The sequence below is a fragment of the Gallinula chloropus genome, assembly GCF_964237585.1.
Source record: "Gallinula chloropus genome assembly, chromosome: 8".
NCBI classification, from domain to species: domain Eukaryota; kingdom Metazoa; phylum Chordata; class Aves; order Gruiformes; family Rallidae; genus Gallinula; species Gallinula chloropus.
In genome coordinates this window covers 8,078,734-8,095,805 of record NC_140093.1, presented here as the reverse complement: position 1 = coordinate 8,095,805, position 17,072 = coordinate 8,078,734, and positions in this window count along the sequence as shown.

Genomic DNA, 17,072 nt, shown 5'->3' with positions numbered 1-17,072 from the left:
AGAAGAAATGCCTAGATCAACTGAATGACAAGATATATAAGGTAACAATGTACAATAGTGAGGAGAGCATGTTTTTCATGATGCAGATATAACTCTCTGTGCCTTTCATATCACACACCCAACAAGTTTTTTTATGCTATTTCACTGTGGCCTATCCCACCAGCACTGAACATGGTATCCTGCTTTTCTGAAAAAGGAAAGTCTATATTCCTATCAGCTACAACTTCAAAGTTTCCAATTGCAGAAACGTGAATCCATCTGGACAAAAAGAAAAAAAAATATGTGATCCTGCAGAGAAAGAAGTGTTAAAATTCCCTGTTACTTGTGTGCTTACATTGATCTCTTTTTGTTTCCCTTCAGAGGTTATAATAAATAGTATTTCACCAAGTAGACTTCCAAGCCCAGGCTGCATGCTAGTAAGAATCTATGTACCCTTAGGATTTCCTAGAAAGAGATTGCTAAGATTGATGTAGACACCTTCCAAAGTAGATACATAAAAGTATAAATGATAAATGAAGACTGTTATGTAACCACATCAACCGTTGGAATACAAATTATGGACTTGAGTATGGATCAGATACAGCATCACCTTTGTTCACTTACTTCTGAAATGCAATCCTAGTTTGTAATAATTTTTGCAGGCAGTACCTTGTAATTCAGGTGTAGTTCATGCTGAAGGAAAGGGGAAATAAGTTCACAGGGAAAAGATGTCATCATTGCAGTCAGCCATCCTGTAATAAACCATCCTTCTTCCACACCAGTCATTCCTACTCTTTAATTCAGTTAAATATGAAACCTCAAAAAAAAGCAATGTAATTATCTTATTCTTTCTGTAGGTTCTGTAACACGCAGCCAGTTTTGGGCACGCAGGCAGGGAGCAGGAATGAGCAGAGCCTCCACTTTCGTAGGTCAATCAATGCATGATGAACACTGTGTGTGTTCATTTCTGATGACTGCACACCCAGTGATGGTGCAGCTTGTATAAAAGCATATTTCCAATCAAGGCTCAGTGAACAATTAACAACCTAGCAATGATACCATAGTTCAGTAATTTGTGCAGTTTCAAACACCTCAAACCAACTGTGTTCAGAAATGCTAAAGCTCCAGTGTTAAAAGAGTTCTTATCAGCAGCTAGTTAATCCCATGATAAATCTGAGCAGTGAACTTAATAGTTTAGAAACAGAGTCAAAAGAAGCAATGTACAATTTTTATTTCAACACATTTCTCTAATTGCTAATTGGACCTTCCTGGACCATGAAGATAATTAGGTTATTTTTTCCTCTCATTTTGTTGTATCTCCACTTCTGCATACACTGTGCCTGGGAGAACACAATGTTCCAGCTGAGGGAAAAAACACTGAAGGATGGTAATTAGAGAAAATAGCAATGCAGACTTGTGACCCACATCACGAACATTAACATGTACTCAGTGAAGAGATCCCACTAGAAACAACCAATTAATGACTCTCTGAGAAGTGCCTTAAGTTATACTGCTTCTTGAAAAGGTGCGAGCTACTGAGCAGGGTAAAGTGCTTGCTGGCAAACTGAAAATGGAATTTTCAGGCATTTCCCCACCCAAATTTCACATCAAGTCTGACATTTACAATTTTAATGTGTTTGTACACTGAGAGCATACAGAGGAGAAAACCTGCTCCAGGTATAGACAGCATGTCTAGCTTAGAAAGCGAAGAAGCTCTTCTTCTTGTTTCCTTCAAGTGAGGAAAATGCATTTCACTATATGAGTGTTTGAGGTAATATTATCTATATATTTTGAAGATACTGGTATATATTTAAAGATGTCTGTATACATTTTTAGAAGACATACAAGTCTTTCTTGGCAGTTGGAGTATTAGACCTGTACTTGGGAGACTGTGTTTATTCCTTCAGCTTACAAGTTCATTTATCACCCTTCACATCTTTCTGTAAACCCATTCCCCAAAACTAAATCAAGGATGGCACAGTTTTGCCTACTTAGTAGGTTCTCAAGTCCAGAAAGTTCAGCTTTAGCTATCTTGTACCCACACAAGTAAAAGTAACTCAAACCTTTACAACTTTGCTCAAGCTGTGATGTCCAATGACATCCTAAAGAGTTGTTAGGACTCCTGGCCTGAGCACAAACCACTCCAGATTTTGTTTTGCTCATGTAAAATAGTTTTAACAAAGGAAATGTGTTGCAGAAGCCACACTTTATCGAGTAAAAAAATATCATGGCATATGATAGTTATCCTGAGTCACCTATTTATGATTTTACATGACATGAATACAAACTAGGAAACAAATTTAATATAAAACTTAGAAGAAATGTCTTGATAATTAACAAATAACATTTTTTACAGTCTATCAGAAACATGAATAGCAAATTTATTTCACTAGTATTTTTTCCTAAGAAACTTGTTACAACATCTATAATCCCTTTAACCTGAGTTGGTCTGTATCTGTAGTGATAAAAGGGGAAAAAAAAAGAATATGGAAATATTGTAAAGATTTAATTCAGTTTTCCCTGAAGGCTTCCATGCAATTTCAATTATAGTTTTGTCAAACTTAACACTCTAATGGTGCATATATGCATGTTATTTCATATATTTATACTCCGTGAAATTACTGACAGAAAAGAAGGACTGAAGTAAAAAGTTCCTAAAAAACCATGACTGAAGGCAAGTTTTAGATCAATTATACATCAATTACAATTCTATTATTGTAGCTATTATTGATACAAGCTGTTCACATATCTAAATAAAACCCTCTCTTTGCTGCAATTTTCTACGTGCTACCAGGTAAAAAAGATAGGACGTAGAAATTGTGGGATTTGTAGCTGTGCTTAAATACTCATAGTAGAATTTTTAGAAAATCTACTAAATATCTCCTTTCACTTTTGAGGTGCTTATATGTTTTTAAGAATTGCATATGGCCCCAGCTCCAGCTGATCTTCAGTTCAATCCAAAACCAAAAACTTTTTCTAGGTTTTGGATTTAGCCCTTCAGTTCGGCAGGGGGGTTGACTAACTATTCAGTAGTGGTTTACATCCAGAACACGGTGTAAAACATTTCCAAAACCTACTGGAACACACCTAGGAGATGAGAGGGGAAGAATTTACTTGTATGGTTATAGGGTCTGTAGAAAACCCACAGACTGATAGAGAGAGCGAGCCTAATTAGCAAGAATAGCTGAGACCGATTGAAAGAGCAAGTCTAATTAGCAGGAAGAAGTGATGACATAGGTCTATTTGGTAATTAGAATTAGAACAATATATGCAGAGTTAACTGGTTTATATTTACATAGGTCATATAGATACTGTACAGACTTGGTGTTGACTTCATTAATGTTTGAATTAAAATTTAAAACATTTGGAGTTCATAAGTGAGAGCAATTAACTTAGAAACATGAAATACTTGTTGCCGTTGTTTTTCAGGGTGCTCAACTCTTCAGTGAGAGATACCTCAAAATACTGAAAGGTGCATGTTTTTATAACATCACAGAGAATATTTGACAAGAAGATACTGGGTTTTATCAGCACTGTGATATGCTATATTCACTGTATCAAAAAAAGAAAAAAGTCTGTTTTCATGTCAAATTATGATTCAGTCCTTGTCAACATATTAGCAATTAGGCCAGAGAAGCATATTGATATTCATATTTTGTGGAACTAAAATGCACTACATTTATCAGCTTCAGTGCTTTAAATTAAATATTGACAAGAAAAGATGGGGAAAAATTATTTGTTATCCCATCTGCCACTCAAAATGTCAAGACTGAGAAATGCCATTTTCCACTCTTTCCTGATATGTGAGCATCATCAGACACTGTTTATTTTTGTTTTGTAATGACATTAAGAAAAAACAGTCAAAACCATAAAGGTTAAGTTGTTCCTTCTGTTTTGTCAAGCTGTTTAATCTTCTTCCAATGGACTTGGATTTTGGGAGAGATGTGGATGACAACAGTTTTAAGAGAACTGAAAACCAGCTCTGACATTGACAAACTTTTGAAGGAAACAAAATTAACTGATTTTAGGACAACAAAGAAATTCATGTTATAAAACCTGTTTTATATAATTCTAAATTTGTCATCATATGTTATTATCAATTAGGAAGGACGAGTATGGCAATAGGGACTAGTAAGGCACATTAACAAAATGGATGGCTTCAAATTAAACAGTGTCTACAAATTTGCCCTGCTTAGAGAGATGGCCCTTCTACACTCTCAGAGGAACATGACTGTGCATTAGCTCAAATGATAGCTAACGGCGGTTTGGAATCCAAGGTTTACACTTCTGTCCCATGATAATGATCATGTGTGATCCATCCAATTATTATAACAGGGTTACAGTCCATACACGGTGGGGTAATATTATATAGAATATATAAAGTTGGAACTATGTTTAATTTATTAAAGGATCATACAGAATCAAAAAGCCCTTCTTTTACTTCTGTATGAACAAAACCCACTGAGCCCTTGGCAGGCAGGAACTGCAAAGGAAACTGTTTTACATTTACTGTCCATCTAGATCATTTGGGAGAACATTGCTGAAAAATTGTCTACCTGTGTGACATCTGATATGAAGCTTAACAGAAGTGCTTAGACCAAAAAGAATCCTCTCTTGAGGTTTGGTCATTATTAGTTTGGGGTAAGAAAATTCTGCCTTTCAGTGGTTGACTGATTTTTTTAAATTAAATTTTACTCATTAGAAACAGCTTAAAAATTGGAGCTGTTAAGACAGATGCCACCAATTGGAAAGGCTAGCTGTAACAGTCCCACAAATTCAGGCACGTGTATTGACTACACAACTCTGCAAGTTATCAACATGGTTGTATTTTGGGGGTAAATACACATATATCTGCAAAACAGCATTAGGAGAGTCACTTTTTGCTAGCAGCAAACATGTTTAATGACAAAAGAGTAAGACTTCCTTAGGCTCAGCCTTACATACTCATTTGCAGATGTTAATGAGGTGGAAAATTAAAAAAGACAACAGTATGTGGGACTTGCTAATTCCAACCACTTATTTTACTTGTCTAGATCTAAGATTTTCTTGGCCAGAGATCACCATGCTCCTAATTTAAATCACAGAAGGTGTGAAAGTGTAAATTATCAAAATTTGTTTTCACTTGGGGCTGTTTGGCTCATCTGTGAAGATGTACAAGTTAATTATTTTTATTCTATTAGAACAATATCACTAATGAGATGCGAGCAGAAGGGAGAAGGGGCATACAGATGAAACCATCAGATTCTCTGCCGGTAGTGCTATTTCACCTGTTTTTGAGGATAAAATAACAAGTAGATACATATAAGTTAAGAATTATATTTACAGCTCTTCTCAGCCCACTTAATAAATTTAACGTTTACTTTAAAGTCCAAAACTACACATAAAGAGCAGCAAGAGATTTGCGTTGACTAAGTAGTACCTTCAAGAACAGAAATTAGACATTAAAACAAAAAGCATATTTGTATTTCAGTACTATAATGACTTCTCAATTAATTTATAGAATTGGGACCTTGGCTAAGCAGTCATTACTTCAACACTAAGAGAGACACACATTTTGATGCCATTAGCCAAGTGGTTGGGTAACAAGGCTTTTTATCTTTCTTCAGATTGGTTTTAGAGGCTTATACACCCTTTTTTCTTCTGTGACAGTGGTAGAAACAGTTAATCACCATTGACAGAAGCACATATCACTGGTAGAGACCTACATGCTATGGGTACCATGCCTGTGCTACAGCTTCTGAATTTCAGTCCTGAGCCCTGTACAAAATGCAGTGACATCAGAGAAAAAACATTTACCAACTCTCTTGGGCTCAACCATTTCAAGGCTTGACTTTCAATATTCACAATTGCATCTGATCACTTGTACGAGGCTCATCTTTGTTGGTGAGTGAATCAGAACACCGGCAGACATTGTTCTCTTTAATTTGCATGTTTGCTTTCAAATGTGTACATAGGTCTCACTGTAAAAATGCTGTTCAACAGTTCCTATTGGTTTAGACACTGGTCATGAGAGTAGAACTTAAGGAACTAAAACGGAAGTAAAATACTACGTTCGTCCTTTATATACTTTTTTCCCCCTTTCATTTAAAACCCTACAAGTTAAATAACATAAAAGTGTATGTGACATTTTCCACTGACATTGTATTTTTCCCAAGTCCTACAGATATGGTATGTCTTTAATGACACAGTTACTATTTTTTGCCTTCCAAGCAATCATGATCTCAATGAAAGACAGTATGAGATGCTCCCACTGAAACGGTCTCAGGAGATAGCGCTTTAATGGAACAAATTCAATACACCTTTGACACAATGAAAACACTATTAACACTAACTAAAATGCATTCACAAAAGCAATTTCTTTTCAAAAGCAAAATCGTCGGTATTTACAATTTTAAAGAAAGAATAAATATCTGTGATGCTTTGCGGAGATATTGTGTTCCCCCTCCCTGAAGCCCTGCAGATACTATGTGACTCTAATGGCACAGCTACTATTTTTTCTCCTCTAAGAAATTTTGATCTCAATGGAACTAACACTAAGAGATGCTCCCACTAAAATGGTATCTCCGAGGAGAGGAATTTCATGAAAACCGTTCAAGTTACCTATGACACAGTGAAAACACTAATAAGATTAACTCAGGCATATTCATAGCAGTGGCTACTTTTCAAATGCAAAATCCTCAGTAGCTGATACTTCAAAGCAAGGACTGCAAACATGCAGCTGGAACAGAGCCCTGTCATTTTGCAAAACTGGGGGTGAACAAACAGGCCTGCCATCAGTAGACCCATATTATATTTTGAGGAGGAAACTAATACATCTTCCAAATTTCAACATAACAGAACAAAAAGTTTTCTTACCATTCCCAGTCTTTGTACCTAAACTCTGTGGCAAAAGAGATCTCCGTGAACTTCCTCTAATAAAAGGAGAGTGTTTGTAATTTGGAAAAGCAGAGAGGTGAAAGCAACTAAAAATGCCAACCTACAATATGAGACATGGCTAAAGGAAAAAAATCCCAAACAACCACTGACTGATTCTGCCATCAAGATCTCAGAATCTCCTGAGCTGGAAGGGACCCATAAGGATCATTGAGTCCAACTGTTGGCTCCACACAGGGCCAGCCAAGCCAGTACATGGGACCGAGCGTATCATCCAGACACTTCTTGAACTCAGTCGAGCTCAGTGCTGTGACCGATTCCCCAGGGCGCCTGTTCCAGTGCCTGACCTCCCTCTCAGTAAAGAGCCTCTTCCTAATATCCAAACTAAACCTCCCCTGTCGCAGCTTCATACGATTCTCTTGGGTTCTATCACTGGTCACCAAAGAGAGGAGATTGGCACCTGCCCCTTCACACCCCCTTGTCAGGAAAGATCACACTCTGTGGTCTTAATGGAAAGTTGTTCATATTGATAATAGTAGACCTGAAGGATTTTCATGAAAAGATAAAAATGTTTGGTTTGGTACACAGTATTATTTCTTCTGTCAAATCTCTAATTTCTTCCACAAACTCCTGACAGTAAATGACATTCCTGAAAAAAATTCAAACTGCGCCAACTGCAAAACAGCCATTTTCTCCCTTAACAGATTAAAAAGGGGGAATAATTTGAAGAAACCTAACTACTTTAGCCCACTCAAAACAATTCCGTCAACAGGAACAAACTCAAACCACTTCTGTCTGAAATTCTACAACTCAAAACACTTAAAAGCAGCATAAAGGCACATATTAAGTTGGAACTCTTAGGCAAACTTACATTGCAATTATCACCCTCCCTCCTCATTTTGAGACATGCAGCTTTACTGAAAAGTCAGCATTTCACCCTTTTTGGCATTAGCCTTCTGCCAGGTCAGGTAAACTCTGTTATGCAATTTACTCATAGTCATTCTGTTTTCTGTGGCAGCAGAGGTTACAGAACAGAACAAGCAATGTAACAGAAATTAAATGCTGCATGTCCCTGATAACTAATTTTTTTAATTATAAATAGAATCAATCTTACTGCAGTAACTAATTAAACCAAACTAGTAAAATTGGAGAATTTATAAATATTGTCATTGCTAACATGCAAAAATGACTCAGTAAATAATATCTTAGTCTCTTCAAATAAATGAGAGTTTAGCTGTTGACTTTCATGTGAATGGTATTTCACACAAAGAGCAATAAATGCGTATTTTCTGAGGTGTTCGAGATTGACAGGTGTAGCACAGTTTCTCATGACATCTCTCCTGGATCATTCCCACTAGTAAGAAAATAAACCACCAACAATACTGTAGGTATTGTTACCAGTCTGCTGTCTCTTGTACTAATTGTAGAGGATTCGAATTCTCATGTACTAATCTACAATAATTCATTCACACTGTTTTTAGTTAAACGAATTAAAAAATAGAGAAAGAGAGAGAAAAGACATCGCAAGTGCCAATCAGGAAATGAAAAGGAAACAAAGTGCCTTTCTTTTAAACATTCACTTAGATGTGCATCTGAGAGGAACAGGTATGATACTACATAAGGACTTTATGATCCTTTGAACTCCAAGGCCAGAAAGATACTGGGGTATTCATCGATGTTGACATCCAACTGGTCTGCCCTCAGCCTGGCTACCCACAGCCCCAGCACGTAATTCCTAGTGACAAGGTCTCTGCACTACATTCACACTTGCCCGGTCACATCTCTTCCTGCTTTCTGACATTATGATTGCTAGGATGATAAGTGGAATCTCTGTATTTTTCCATGTGTAAAATTCCTCAGGATCACATTTTCAAAGGGGCCTCCGAGTGATTGCCAGCATTTCATCAGCAGCTTTCATGACTAAAACTGTATACACAAAAATTCTTCCCACATTTGTAGAGACTGAAAGAGCTTGCGTCAATCAAGCAGGGAAAGAGCTCTCTGAACTCTGTGCTACAACAGCATCAGTTGTTTGAAGTCCACAAAAGAGCTATGTCATATTCTTTGCTGTTGAGCACTGAGTAGGAATTCATTGTCCCCTAGTCTCTCATGCAAAATTTTGATAGTAAAACAGCATTAAAATGCTCCATACAGAGTGCTGAAAAGGTAGCTTGCTAGCAGCCCTGGAACAAAGATGAGTTTGGTGCTGTTTTTCCCAGCCTCCCAATCCTCTTCCAACCTTTCTCTTTATTGCCTTTTAAAATTATTTTATAAAGAATTTTAAAGGTTCTTTTATACTTATTAAAATACAATTTTGGTTTTGTGAATCAAAATAGTCCTTAGAAGTATCTCATCAATTAGTGGTGTTGATAATAATTTTCAATGGTTTTACCTTGGGATTTTATGTTAAATAATACATCTGTACATAATACAAATCTAAATTTCCAAGATAAAAATATGTATCTGTGGTTTTTGGGGAAAAAAAAATAAAAACAAATACAAATGTCTGTTGCATTACTCTCGAGAAATGTCATTTTAAAGCACAGAAAATAATACCACCAACAAACAACACCTTATCTACTGATCATTGATCATCAGACACAAACCCCAAGATGCACCTTTGGTTTCAAGCCAAATTCATGTGTCCGGAAAGCAACAAAACAAACAGTATTTTGTGCTTCAAACACCAGATGAGTTTCACTGTTCAAATGCTGGGCTCTCTTCCAAACCTCCACAGGTGGCAAAACAGAATTGCAAACAATTGTCCTGCAGTAAGACTTCTTGTTTTGTTTGCACACACATATTTCCTTAGTTTTATATAGCTCAATGATTTAAGCTATTTTATACTATAATTTCTAAATAGTTGTTTTTAAAAGAAATTAGTTATTCATGAAATATGCTACTGTACAAGCTGAACTTAGGAAGAGAAGGAATCTTCAGATTAATATTTAAGGAATACTTTTGGACTAAGGGAATGTGGCTTCCCACGGACAGTTCAGTGTTGCTCCAAGGCAAAAATTGGTCTCCCTTGGTGCTAGCCAAACCACTCCATTTAATGTTAACTAGTTCTTGAACCTCAGTAGATACATGCATATCCTTACAGTCATGTCACATACATGTTATTAGGTTATGTCATTCAGCTTCTAATTTGTTCTCCCTATAGAAAACAGTACAGCAGGGAAGGCAAGTTCCTGCAAACAGCTGTCTGTCAGCTCTACAGGCTGGTAGCTGGCTTTCGTCTCTCCCATGCCAGAGCTATTGGGTCCTTTCTACCACTGCCAGGCCCAGATTTAGCATGTCAAGGGTTTGGTCTTAACCAAGACTGTGAAAAACAACCATGTTTGTTCTTCTTTAATGCATTACACACCTTCAGCTCATGATGGCACATGATAAAATGAACACAATAAAATGGAAAACTGAATATAAATTCATAGCAAATGAGGGAAAAAACCCCATCAAATTCGCTTATTTAATTATTTTGGCACATAGCGGCTACAGGATTAATTTGCAGCTACATCATAAGTTATACAAATAGATAGACTCTTCTAAAAGGTGTCATTCCCTGTACAAGGACGAACAAGATAAGAGTTGGAGAAGTGTAAAGCAATGCCTTACAGACAGGTCTTGCAGAATGTCTCGGCACTGTGTGTTTGAACAATTACAGAAGCATTTGCAGAATAGGCTCTCAGTTTGTGGTGGGATCCAGATGCATTGCTTTGATAACATCAGTGAAAACAACTTTTAGGAGTAACATGATTGCATTAGAACACAGAAGCACTAAAAGGTCGTGTACAAGCAGTACTGATTTAGCTTTATGGCAGAACAGAAACAGAATACCAATTGTCAGTGCAGCAGACAGATAAAACGTGACAAATATTTGAGACAAACATTTCACAAATAAAACCCTCACCTTTCCTCTCTTTGTAACGTGTTCTTTGTTTCTGTCATTGGCTTCTTCCCTCCTTCAGCCTTCCTAAAATAGTGAGTTGAGACAGAAGCGAGAAACACATTAGTTGCCTGTGAGGAGAGGGGGAGAAAAGCTGTGCATATACAACAAGCATTTAGTACCTTCAAAAATGGTTGCAAGCTATTCTTGCATTGTAAAGGAAATCTTCAGCCCAATATTCAACAATGAAGCAGAGAGAGTATAACTTCAGTACTTCCTAAGTTACTAGTTCAAGGAAAGAGGAAATCTTTCTTGACTTTTGCACTTGGCATAACAGATAAGATTTCTTTTGCTTGTCACAGGCTAAAGTTGTAGCTAACATAGGAAAGTGGCACTGAGAGTCAGAGTCTGTCATTAAACAGACCGATACCTCATTCTGGACTAGATCCAGCAAAGCGTTCAGCAGCTGTTTAAATATAGTCATAAATATTTGTTGTACTGAGCACCCACTCCAAATAAAATCAATGGAACTGAAGGACAAGTAAGGAATTACTTGCATATCATATTCAGAAGCATCCAAAAATGGCTAAGAAACATTTCACATTAAACAAAGGTATTTCCTTCACAAAGTCTTCAATGTAGTTTGGAAAAGTCCTTGTCTGTTATTACTAGTGAAGAAGAAAGCCACTAAGGCCTGGGAAAAATAAGCAGAGAAGTATTTGGCTTCCATACCAGGATTCAAGGTTGTCCTTATAAAATTTCCAGCTATATGTGCTACCAGCATAGATGCACAGTCTAAAGCTTATCCACATCAAACAGCCTCCTTGAGAGCTCACCAGCCATACATTTTAATGTGTTTGTGTCTTTCTAATCAGCTTGGTTGATCTCTGCTTTTATTGCATCTCACATGTATATATACACATTATACTGCTGGTGGTTTATTGAATTTATGAAATTTCTTTACCCTGCTGGACTAGCTGATGAATTTTCTACTGATAATTTAACTGTGGTAAGTACGTTCCATCCATCATTTCCTTATTTATCTCTGGAAGAGAAAGCAATAGTCACTGGGTCTTTGAAAAAAGCCTTGTGACCTGACCCAAGCTTCAATGAAAACTAATAATGAATTGACAATAACAGGGTTCTGCCTAGGAGTGCGAGACCTGTCATAATGTGGGCTGGAAGAAAGTTCCATTAAACAGCTTGCCAGTGGTGCAATATTGGTCGAGCTGATAGTTTCTCCTGCAAGAGTTATAAATCAATAGCACGTGCTCAGATTCATGAAGTTGAAATCTTTCTCTTTAAAGAAAGATTATCCAAAGTATGTTATTGCTGAGTTTTCATACATTATTTAATAATTTGATTTATATTAATTCTATTATCAAACAATGAGGAATTACCTATTCCTGTCTTCATATTACAGACCATACAGTCATATAATGAAAATGTAGCTCTAGAAAGAAACAAATTATTGTTTCTATCCTCCCCAGAGAATAATATCCACATCCAAATGCTTGCTGTTTTACCTGATTGCAAAAATAAACTGTGGTTTTAAAAATTTCTTCTGACATTTTTCATTATTAGTTTTCAAAGGCCATATTGGGCTTCTATTTTACATACAAAGAAACGTTCACTTCTTTGCCAGCAATGAAAAATATCTTCAAAATAATACAAAATTAATCCTCAGTGGTACTTTCATGAATCACATGAAACTACATGCACAGAACAGTATTTTCTGGAATGTCCGAATCTCATTTCGAATAGACAGAAAGACATTGAAGCAGACTCTGTACCCCTGCAGCACAGGATTATAGAATCATTTAGGTTTGAAAAGGTCTTGAAGCTCAGACTGCCAACCATTAACCTCACGCTGCCAATTCTACCACTAAACCATGTCCCTAAGCACCACATCTACACATTTTTAAACGCATCCCTGGATGGAGACAAAGCCTCTGGGTAGGCTCTTCCAACAATTGAAAACCCTGTTGGTGAAGAATTTTTTCCTTGTATGCAATCTAAACCTCTGCTCACTACAACCTCCTTTCAGGTAGTTGTAGAGAGCAGTAAGGTCTCCCCTCAGCTGCCTTTTCTCTAGAATAAACCTCAGTTCCCCCAGCCACCCCTCCTAAGACATGTGCTATTCAATCTTCACACCATCTTTGTAGCCATGAGACTGATACCACAGAAGAACCACAGCCTTGAACAAGGCACCTACCCAGAATGAAAGTATTTTCCCAACTCTTCTTAAACAACAAGAAAATAAAACTTGCAGCTTGAAAACCCTTGAAGAAAACAATGGTCACAATAGCACTCTAATCTTTTGCACAGCAAGTTCCTGAAAGGTCTATAAAACAGTTACTCATGAAAGAGTAAAACAGTAAATGAAGTTTGTGTTGGGGCAGAGCCAACACAAACCCCCTGCATTGGAGGCTGACCTATCCAGACTTCCTATTTCAAAATAATCAGCAAATGTGGAGTCACAGGAATGCAGAATTTTAATATAGCTGCAATTCCAATCCTTCCTAGTACTGAGGGCAGCAATGTCCTCAGGTCCTAATTTAGAACAATCACAGTTTATGTAGTCTTGAGATCAAACTTACCAATAGCAACACACTGTTACTATTAATGAACTGGTCTACAACTGATTAATTCTGATAATTTCCTGTACGAGTGGTATATTTATTCTTCAGTAAATTATAGATAGTTTTGCCTGTGTCAGGTGGTATCTTTGCTTAAACAGTACTTTCTCCTCCTTGGTGTGTCTCCTGTTCACTTCTTGTCTTATCCCCTCATATTAAGTTTGATGAATTTTAAACAAAGGTGACTAAATTAAATTGCCTTAAAAGGAGCAAATATATCTCCACTCCCCTCTCTTTTTTATTGTGCTACACTAAACAAACCTGTACTGCTCTCACAGTGCTTTTTTCCATTCACTTCTCAGACTTTTAGCCCGAATGTTAGCTTTAATTTATCTTCCTTCATCTTGGAGGACCCAAAATAAACTAAACTTGTGCAGATCATCGCTTACACAACAGTACTACAGATTTCCTACTGGTTTTATGTACTCATATTAGTCAGAAGACTGTATCTGAGCACCATTGAGCACTAGGAAAAAAGGAGTTTGAAGTGGAAAGACTGAGACCTAAATGTTTGGTCTCAGTGTGTGGAGAATATCTTACAGACAAGGCAAGGAAAAACTAATTATGTTCAAGGAAACATTCCAAACAAAAGGTGCAGCTGTTTCCTCCAGAAATTGTGAAGAGAAATCCTTTTATCCTTTAATTCTCCTTTCTCTGCAGTCACCTTCTGCTTCAATCTGTACTGTAAAGAATATGCATGAGTACGTGTGTAAGTGTACTTATTTGTCATTGTCTACAGACTTTCAGAAAATGGTTTTGCCTAATGGAAGCATCACACCTTTGTGTAATGGCACAACACTGCTGAATTCTGAGCATTCTGCTCTATTTGCGCTTTTTATTTTATTCACAATCACACTCCCTGTGTTTTTCAGTCCTTATTTCCAGCACAGCAACTAAATCTGGTTCTTTGTTTTGCAAACTAAGTCCACTGAATCATTATTTCAACTTCCTGCCAAAACTCTTATGCTCTCCTACTTTAAGCAATCCCATTTCTTCTAAACCAGGCTTTGCAGCAGTCTTGCAGTTATTTTAGATGTTTGGTGTTATGATCTCTGACACAATCTGTCCACAAACTTCAAATTCCATGAGTGCAAAAGACCTGACTCATACTTCTGTCCCTCATTTTGACTTCTCCTATGAAACTTTTGTTTTTATTCTGAGATTTAAGTATTTTTTAAGTCTCTAAAGTGTCACTGGATTTGTTTTGCTCACTTAATGCAAACTGCAACATAAAAGTAAGGTGTTATTCAATTAAATATTTTTAAAAATACCTTAAATTCATTGCTATTTTCAGTTAAGCCTACTATTTATTTTAATCTTTATAAATAATCTGTTCCATCTGGGATTGCAATAAAACATAAAATCACACTTCTTTTTTGTAACATCTTTGCTTCTGTTAATTGTTTCAAAGCCTTTTACTTCATTTTCCCCTGTCTGCAACTATTTCATTTCTAATACCATGAGGGTTTCTTACACAATTAGAAATTACCAAATAAGAGTTAGGAGTTCTGACACAAATTTGAGCAGACTGTTTAACACTACAGCTGTTGTAAAGGATGCTACAGGAAAGAGCTAGAGAAAGGAGGACGATGCAGGTAAAATTTCACTTCAGTGCCCGTTCTGCACCACTGTTCTAGTCCTCCAGCCAGCCTATCTGCCCCAAGACAGCTGAAGACCTCTCACTTCACACACATCTCTCACCATTCTGTAAATGTTTCCAGCGGAAAAAGAACACATTTCTGGAACAGCCCTACCTCTGCCAGTGGGAGGACAGAAAATAGCCCCCATAGTGCAGTTTCCGTAGAAATAACTAAAAAGGAATATTTTCAGAAAAAAATAGCCATTTTCTTAGCTTCTTTGCCAAACCGTAGCAGCAAGATATTCCACACATCAATGCATCACATCCCACAGAATCCATGCATCTGCCAGAAAAAATTATCACAAATGACACCGTAACGGATACATGTTTCTGCTAAGGAATTTCCAGGTGCTCACACTTTGGTATGCTCAACATCTTGTCCACTCTACAGCCCTCTGAAACCATGCTTGTTACCATGGCAGCCATTCAAAAAATGCTGCAGGACCCAGAAAGGCAGCCAGAAAAGCTTGAAGAATGTCATTTAGTACATAACAATAGTGGCCACCAGGAACCTCCTGGGGTTTCTCATCTTCTCTACTTCAGCTCATTTTTTACCTTTCTTACCGATTTTATACATTTTCTGTATTTTCTTTGGTTTCTTCAAATACATTTTTCCCATGTCCAGAAGATTCCCAGAGCCAATTTAAACATAAGCAAAACTGTTAAGTACAGACCCCTGACCTAGAAGTTGTAGATTACAGGGGCAAAAAAAAGAAACCCATCACTATTGTCACAGTTCTCTCTCCCTGTCACACTAATCCTCTCAAACAGTACAGGGTTAAGTACAGGTTTTGCATTGTATTCTGCTAAGTGCCATGAGATAAAGTTTAGATATCCCCCATAACATCATCTGTGCAATGCTGACACTGCTCTCATCTCGAATGCTCCTTCCTGCACTGTCTCTTGGTCATGCAAGCCTGTTTACCCAGGAGGTTCAGGAGTACATGAGTGGACAAGTAAGGCAGGGTCCAACCGCGCACACTTAGTGCTGAACGTTTAACTCATAGGTGGGAACTCCAGAGCTAAGAACAGGTCAAAAGAATGGATACAGATAAGCAGGAATTGGGTTTTATTCATAATAAGAAACATCCACAAAAATGACCTTTACTACAAGGGTTCTGACACTTAACGGGACTCAGAGTTAGAGAAGACACTTACCATGTAAGAGGGATCAATAATTTAACTCAGTACACCTCCTGTAATCTCTCTGCCATGTGACAAGACCTAGAAATCTCCCTAGCTCCTTGCTTCTTCCAATATCTTCCAGGTCTTTATGCTTTTGGTCTACTGTCTTCAAAACATTCCACCCCATAACCAACTCTTTGAAATGACCTCAAATACCCAGTTTGGGCAGAGTGATTCTGTTTGTTTGAAAAGTAATTACTAATGCATAGAGAAGTAGTTCTTTGCAGTCATCCACCTTTGAAACATAAAGCCATCCTTGGGATTCTCTGCTTTCGGGAACACAGTCCTGGGTTCCCTTCCTTGAAAGTGACGTTGCATAAGCCTGAGATAAGCATTGAGCACAAGTAGCTATAGGTTTTGAAGCTGCTGGGGATCCAGCTCTTCCCTGTGACATTTGGTGGGTGGCTTCATTAGATGAGCATCACGAAATGAGGAAGAAAGGAAACAAGCAGCATTCTTGTTTTCGTGCTGCAAGGAAGGACATCAAGGCTTTATCAGTTTTTTTTCCTGTATCTCACTTGTATGTGAGTCCACTTCCTCTCCAGTCTTTCCTTCTTTTTCAAATTAAAAAGTTTTTAATGATCACTCACTGCTCATCTCTGCAATGAATAGACGGGAACCTCTCTGCATGACTGCACATCAAACACAACCCCCCCCCAAATTTCAGAATCCCTGCCCTAGCTGCATTTTCTCCTCAGCTGTGAATAGAGAAAGTGGTGTTGGGGTAATGCCACATTTGAATGATAGTATGCCCCATAAAGAATCCAGTTCAATGACACTGCTTAAAGCCAGCTGAGTAGCCACAGACACTTTCATATATGTGGCCTCTTATGTGTTCCTGAGACTGGTTCTGAAGGAGGATTTCTGCTTT